Source organism: Atta cephalotes (assembly GCF_000143395.1).
Source record: "Atta cephalotes unplaced genomic scaffold scaffold00061, whole genome shotgun sequence".
NCBI classification, from domain to species: domain Eukaryota; kingdom Metazoa; phylum Arthropoda; class Insecta; order Hymenoptera; family Formicidae; genus Atta; species Atta cephalotes.
Window position 1 is genome coordinate 257,359 of NW_012130125.1, and position 8,735 is coordinate 266,093.

The window sequence follows — 8,735 nt, forward strand, 5'->3', positions numbered from 1 at the left end:
TTTATTATACTATATATAGTATAGATATATATATATATATATATATTAATTTATTTTATTTATTTATTATATATATATATATATATATATATATATATATATACAAATAAAATATATTTTATATATATATATATATTTAAAAAATTGTAATATAATAATGTACAGTATAAAACGACAAGATTTTCTTTAACCAAACTCTTCTAACAAAACATTCATGGTATTGTTAGAAAACGTTAAAAAATTTTATTACATTCGCAGTCTACAAACATATTCATATTTTTCAAAATTTACTGCTAACAAAATAAATTACAAATTTCACAGCGATATATGAGCACGAGCGCATATGAGCCTGGCATGATAGCGAACTTGCCACCCAGCAAACGAGAATGGATTGAAATGGATTCAAATTTTCAATCCAATGGATTAAAATGGATTAAAATTTTTTTCTATCCGAATGCGTATTTTAAATAGCGAATACTTTTTTTGGATTCAATTGGATTCAATTGGATGCAATTGGATTGAAAAATTGTATTTGCTATTCAAAATTTTGAATTGAACAATATTCACAATGTGTTTGTGTGTTATTTGTGTTGCATAGAAAAAGCTAATATTATTAGATTGAAAGGCAGAGATATGTTTCATGCAATTCTTACAAATGAATAAAAATGTATTTAGGATTGAAAAGCATTCATTTTAACATTCGTGAATCAATATTTCTGAAAATCTGAATCCATTTCAATTCATTTCAATCCATTCTCGTTTGCTGGGCTATGTTGCCATATAAGCTTTGATCTAAAAATTAACTAGCAAATTCTTTATTTTCACATACTTCAAATTCATAAAGAGCAAAAGAATTAAAAACTCACTTTCCTCGTTAAATATTATACATACGTTCGTATTCAGAATGCGTTTACAAATTATGTTAGCACAATAACATGCTATAATTAACGTTACGCTACAAATAGAATATTTCAGAGATAAAAGCGCGTTTTAATACGGACCATAATGTACTCCATCAATTTCTATTTGATAGCATTTGTTTGAGCATTTGTAGACTCAGACATTAGGCCGCAGCACAGACTTTTGCATAACGCATAAGTGCGTTGCATAGTGCATAAAAGGATCAACCAATCAGAATCTTTCTTTTCCTTTAAGTTAATGGAAAAGAAGAGCTTTGATTGATTCTCTTATGCATTATGCGTTATGCATGAGTTTGTGCTGCGGCCTTAATAGTTCAAATACACTATTTATAAAATAAAAATATTAAAAGAGATGAATGTACATTATGTGTTTACGAATCATTATAATATATTAAATACATTATCAGAAATGTATAGGTTATGAATTTAATTTAGGCGCGAAAATCTGCAAGTTCGGCCTTTGAATCCGGAGTGGATCGAGCAACGATTGACTCTAGAAATGTTAATGGCCGCGGCAGACTCTTGCATAACATATAATACATAGTGCATAAGGAAATCAACTAATTGAAATCCTTCTTTTTCATGGAATAGGAGAAAAGGAAAGATTCTGATTAGTTGATTCGTTTATACACTATGCATTATGCAAAAATCTATGCTGCAACCTTAATACCGAACGCAGATAAGATGTAGCAGAAAGATGCGAGTTGCCGAAACAATTTTCGAAGTAAAAGAGCACGGATGCCTCCAATTTACAATGCCGAACGCACCTAAAAACTACTTAGCTGACGCAATTTCGCAAATGGAAAAAGTTGTTTCATTTAACATAAAGTATCACGTCTTGTACTTTGCGGGCGCGAATTTTGAAAATTCTTACATACTTCTAGGCTATGTTCCAAAATTGACTGCGCTGAATACTATATACTACCAAATACTAGCGCTAAAAATCTACAGTTTATGTTACGTATACTATATATTTTCAGCACTGGCAGTAAATTTTGACACAGCCTTAGTATCAAGCCTAACCACTAAGGGCGCAGCGATTGGACTTGCTTCCTTTGTTTGACACGCAGCTTGCACTTCTCATTATATATGTTCTGTGATTAAGCGCGTGAATTCGAAGTAGTTCCCGTACGATTACAGAAATGAAGTATGATAAGTGGAGGTTTAGATTCGGATGAATAATCGCGCATGGGTGCATTATGAAATTAGTTCTCGAATTCATAAAATAAATTTTTTTTATTATAATTTTATTATAATTTTATTATAATTTTGTCGTGTGTCTCTGAAATATGATGCTAATCAATAATACTTATTTTCAATAAAATTTCAATGAAACTTTAATGAAATTTTTTCCACCATTATTACGCTATTAGTGACACGACTTGTCGAATTTACTTATTGCATTAGTGACACTAGTAGTGTATTTTTATGCTGACTAGATCAATTCAAGATTTTATTTCCAACTCGAAAATTAATCGAAATTGGAGCCAAAAATCGAAATCAATAGAAATTTCGAAAACTTTCAACTTTTATTTTCGACATCGAAACGACGTCTTTTCGAAAAATTATTTCTGACTGCGTCAGAATATGTGAGAATATCGATCAATGCGAATTATCGAAATATTTCATCAGGATATGCGATTATAAAACAAACGGTCAATATTCGTGCAGCAATAGATGTATACGGCGATTTCCATTCTTGTTGTGTATATATTGTCCTTGAAGCAAATAAATGAATTACATCTTAAAACCAACTACCAACCTTGCTTGCCTTAATTAAAGTTTTCATCACATGGTCCAAATTGGCGAAATTTTCTGTTTGTGTCACAGCCGTCAAGTGATTCACGGCGAATTTAAAGCATAATTCCTCTAGTTCCTAAAAGTTATCAATGGCATTCAATAACTGAATATATGTGTAAATAAAGAACTTAATAAATACTGAAATTAATAAAATGTTCATGTGTAACAGGAATGTTTAGCTACCTCCTCCTTGTATTTGAATGCGATGCTATACAAGAACGCGGCATTCGATATCATAATTCTTTGCTTTATCATCTGAATGCAATACTTCTTGAGATTGTTCTCACAGTAGGCATTAGCCAGGGCTAAAAGTTCTGTAAAAAAATATATTGCTTCCGAAAAATATATTGCTTCAATTGTGAGAGTACTCAGGTTGTATATAACAGCTTGTGATAAACATAACTCACCTAACGTGTTTTCTTGGGATAAATCGATCACATCCGTATACAAATCGATCACTTCAGGAAGGCTTTGTAGACCACATAAGAAAATTGATCATGCTCGATAACACTGTCGGGAAAAAAAAACGTCGTTGAAACGAGAAAATTTTATTTTTTACATAAATAATACTGATCCTTTATTAAATAATTACTTCTGACTGTTAAATAATTACTTCTGATTGTTTTCCGCCCAATTGTGCTGAAACATAATTTTGAAGTACGTAGAACGAATTTTCAAGATAGCTTTATGCACGTGGATATATTGGCCCTCCACTTGTATCTTAAGATCACTCGTCGACTATGTCAGAAATGAAGGAAAAAGTCATTAAACAAAAATGCATATGAAATTAGCTTGATACAAATTTTTCAATTAAAGTCAAGAATAAAACGTATTATATATATATAGGATTGTCATGAAAAATGAATTTTGAAATTTGTACGAATTATAAAATTAGAGAATTCTCTGAATTTTCAAAATATTTTAGACAATAGTTGAGAATTTTTCATGATTAATATCAAACAATGTAATTTTAAATTTTAATAATATTAAGTGTAAAGATCGAAAAATGTTCAATACAAATCAATGAAGAGGCCACATTCGGTCAAGGTGATTTTGGTATCTAATATTTTCGTGTAAATTTTTAAGATTTTTCAGAAGAATTTAAGAATTATTTGTAAAGCTTAGGTTTGTTCGTGTTACATGCTCTAATATATTCTAAAATATTCTTACCAAAGCATTAAAGGGCTTTTTCATGCTGATATTTGATGTTCTTATTCGGCATCAAAACAGATCACGTGATCAAAATTGCTTGCTATTTATCAATTTTGATCACGTGACCTGTTTTGACGCTGAAAATGAGCGTTGAGCATGGAAAAGTAGCCTTATTCACTCTAACGCACTTGTTGAAGTATAAGCAGGAGCTATAATAGGAGCACGTTGGAGCATGCTGGAACATACGACGCGAACACTCTGTAACGTGATCTGGAGTTTAAAGGATATTTTCATGAGCCACTCCAACCAATCATTCCAGCAACAAGAAAAATCATGTGATCAAAACTGATGCTTGAATTCATCAATTTTGACTACGTAATCCCTTTTGTCGCTGAAACTGTTGGAACGACTCGCGAAAATGTATCGACAAAAGAAAAAAATTTTAGAAATTAAGATCTTTACCATTTTTTAGTATGGCATTTGTCGTGATAATATTTGTTTATATATATATGAAAGCTTTGCAAACTGCACTTACGAAATTATACTCCGAAGAGTACTAATAGTTAATATGAACAAACAATATCGAGTTTATAGAATTAAAGTTATTAACACAAATTTTGATTATAAAATTGTTATCCGAAAATTTATGTGAAAATGTTTATGCGATATTGATGTTGTAATATGTAGGGTATTAATGACTACAGTCCACTTGATGCTATGAATACTTCGAATTATTTTTTGATTGATCAGTTAATAAAAATCTTTCTTCTAATCAAAAGTTTCGAAGCATTTGTAGCGTCAAATATTTTGGATATAATTGGATCGCAACCAATGGCAGACAAATCATATGTGTTTAAATTCTATTGAATTGATAAATTCTATTAAGACCTCTTAAAGAATTATTATTTACTGAGCAACTTATGTCCGTATTACATAGTCCTTGTGCTTAAAGCTTCTTTAAATTTATCTTAAGAGTCTCAGTAGCCAATGAAATAATTCGTAGAGCATCTGAAGATAAATTTAAGGAAGCCTTAAATATAAGGCCTGAATATAGGCATTATGGCGAGTCTCTGAACGTAGCCATTCCCTAATAGCACAAATGTCGATATGTCGACTGTAAGTTGACTTTGCTAAATCAGGCCTTTAGAGTTGACCGTAAATCGACTTTACAGACGTCCTTTCAATATCGACTTTAGGACGTTTAGTGCGATTTACGCTCACAAAGCTTAAATGTGGAATCATTTCGTCCTTGTTGTTTAACTACAATTAAATAAGGATGAATGCTGTTTATAAATAAGGATGAATGCTGTTTACGTTGTGGGTATAAATCAGACCACAGTCTAAAATAGTTGACTTAAGGTCGGCTTACAGTCGTCTTTAAAGTGGGACATTGTATGACTTAGAGATATCTTCAAGTCAACTTTAGACGGCTGAGAGTCATGCTGTTAGGGTTTGTGCTGTTAGGGTTTCATTATTAATTGCGAAAATGCGAAAGCATATATATGCAAGCAAAACAAATAAATATGACAAAAAATAAAATACAGGATCGTCGAATGCAAGTTCGAGATGTTTCAATATATTCGGCTCTTCGTTTGAGTACAGGATCAGCGGTTCATGCATAACGTTCGCATAACACGCAAGAGCATTGTACACATTCGAGAATGGCGTGACGCATGGAATTGTGATGCACTTATTGCAACTTATTTTACCCCACACATAAACACGCCCATCTTGACCAACGGCGATGCTTATGAATTTGTTATGCATAGCAGCAATGTCGGACACTCTTCCCATTTGATGTTCGACCTAATGATACAATGATACAATGATACAATGATGATTAATGAAATCATTAAAATCTTCAGTCTTCTTTTTTTCTATTAATTCTTTTAGATAATTAGTATAAATTTACTAAGACTGGTTTATTATAAGAGATCTGCTTGCCGCAGATTGCTAACTGGTTGTAACGATTTCCATCTCAAATATAAGTCTCCTTTGTTCGTGAGCGCTAGCGTATAATCAGTTCCACAAACTACCTTGACTGAAACAATATGTTCACTAAGGTAGGCGTGACAATCTGATCATGCGTTCCATTCCCCAGTTCGCCATATTTGTTCTCACTCCAGGAATATATCTTTCGAAGACATTATTATATCGAAAGAAAGTGATAAAAGTAGAAATTCAATAGTCAAAATGTCTTTTTGTATAAATATAAATATTTATATTATATACAACTATTCTATCTTTTAGCTTCTTGTTGTTAGTTCTGATCGAAAATATTTAATTATTTTCATGTTATTAATAACATAAATGAATAACGTTAACAATTAATCACTAATAATGTTACTAGTATATTATCGATTAATAATGATTCGTATATATGATATTTGTACCGATCGCTCAGTAATCCTGTTTTGCTATTCGTCTTTTTTTCCTTTTAAAATTTTATCAAGACAATGGTTATGTTCAGCAGAAAAAGCAGCTTTGCAACTGTTGTAAAATTCTTGAATTCGATTGGTTCTTACTTTTGAGTCTGTATAAATCAATTATAATGAATTTTGCAACAGTTACAAAGCTGCTTTCTTTGTTGAACACAGCTAATAATTACCTATTACAATGCCACTCAGTGTACTAATTTGATACGGCAGTGTTTGGTTCTCACATTTTCCTATTCCTAGCTGGCCAACATTGTTATTGCCCCAACTATAAACTTCACCATTTTCAGTGACTGCCATGATGAAGGTCGCACCGCAGGAGAAGTAGACAACTTTCTTCGTAGCTAAACTAGAGATTACTTGCGGAGGTGTATCGTTAATTAATATAATGGTATTCTGTGGTCCGTATTCTTTTATTCCCCAAATATATACCTAAATCAAACTAGCTATTTAGCTCATAATAATAGATTATGTTTGACATTTGCTTACCTCGCCAATCTTAGTCAAAGCAACAGAATGGAAACCTCCGCATGCAATATCCACAATACGTTTCGTACCAGGACTGTTTTCCAGATTAGGTATGTTCACTAAGGTAGGCGTGACAATCATGCGTTCTATTCCCCAGTTCGCCATATTTGTTCTCACCCCAGGAATATATCTTTCGAAGACATTATTATATCGAAAGAAAGTGATAAAAGTAGAAATTCAATAGTCAAAATGTCTTTTTGTATAAATATAAATATTTATATTATATACAACTATTCTATCTTTTAGCTTCTTGTTGTTAGTTCTGATCGAAAATATTTAATTATTTTCATGTTATTAATAACATAAATGAATAACGTTAACAATTAATCACTAATAATGTTACTAGTATATTATCGATTAATAATGATTCGTATATATGATATTTGTATAACATCAATGACTACATTTATACAGCTCGATTTAAGCCGAATATCGATATGTTACAAAATTGGTCAATCACATTTCCATTTTCAAGAAGAATAGCTATGATTGGCCAGTTTCATAACATCCATGTTATAACTGATGTAAATCAAGCAATGTAAACAAAGTAAATAAATGACATTGTAACAATTATGAATGTATATCATATTTATAACTATTTGCAACATCAAAACTCTTATCAAAATTTGGGGTACACTGCAGATATCCCTTAATTACACATCAGATTTTGCGTATAATTAAGGGATAAGATCATTTATGATCATTTAGCATACTTCTCCCTCTTTTGTAAGCGCCAGAATGTTAGGTCCATTACTATATGCAAATGTCTTTATATCCTTTCCACATAGGATTTCTACTTTTTTCGGAAATAGTGTGCAGTTTGTATTTCCAATTCCCAAACAACCGGCGATGTTGTCGCCCAGACCGTACACCATTTTATCTCTTGTTATAATTAAAGCTTCTTGAGCATGTCGACCTATTTCAAGCATAAGTGAACAACACTGCCAAAGTGAAAGAAGTAAAGGTCGTATCATGCAGACTACCGACTCTGCAGACCGACCCGACTGATTTTTGACTGCCGATTCTAATTATTAATCGATCATTACATTTAATATTTACCGACAATTGCTATCTCTTCTTCTTCTTCTTGGTAAATGGCCTGGCGTTTTTGGCTCCAACAGACGAAATAAGGGGCGGTGATTCCAATATGGTTGGTATCGAGTATTTCATAGTGTATGGAATTCCATACACTGAATTTCATATCTGTATAATATTTGGTCGGGGAAAAATTTAGAAATTACAAACATAAAAATGCCACTGCATTGCTTGAAGGATATAATGCAATTTTTACGTGATAATCCCGAGATCAGAGATCTTATATCAAAATACGTAAAATTTATTCGCGTTCTTTTAATGATTCAACTTGTTCGAATGAAAGATCATTTTCTTTAAGACATTTAAAAAGTTATCTTCGATCGACAATGAAACAAAAACGTAAATCATATTGCGACATTATACATTTATCGAAAAATGATCGAGTAGTTAAATATGGAAAGAAGTTAAATATGGAGGAGGATCATTAATAATTTTATTTAAAAAAAATAAAATTAGAATGGCTACTTTTGCCATGTAGAAAAAGTATGTATCAGGAAATATATTTATCCCCCTCATTCTCCTCTTCCTCTTCTATCCTCGGGAATTCCATACACTGAAAAATTTTATTTCGTCGCTAGGATCATTTCTCTTGATCTAGAAACATAATCCAATCAGCGCGAAGAAAATTTCCAACAATTGCAAAATAAACGTTCTACTGAACGTAGCTATAGACTTGAAGCTAAACATAAATTGCCGATCAGTCAGCACCTTCGTTATGATTAGTCTTGAAAATCAGCAGCCAGAATCGGCAGTCGGATCGGCAGAGTCGGTAGTCTGATACGACTTAAAGGATGCTGAAGATAGA

General features: G+C 31.8%; 1 pseudogene; it reads right to left on the reverse strand.

Annotated features, from left to right (window-relative positions):
• Nucleotides 1-2,664: 2,664 nt before the first annotated feature.
• On the reverse strand, nt 2,665-8,036 carry LOC105623636 (annotated as a pseudogene).
• Between the last annotated feature and the right edge of the window lie 699 nt (nt 8,037-8,735).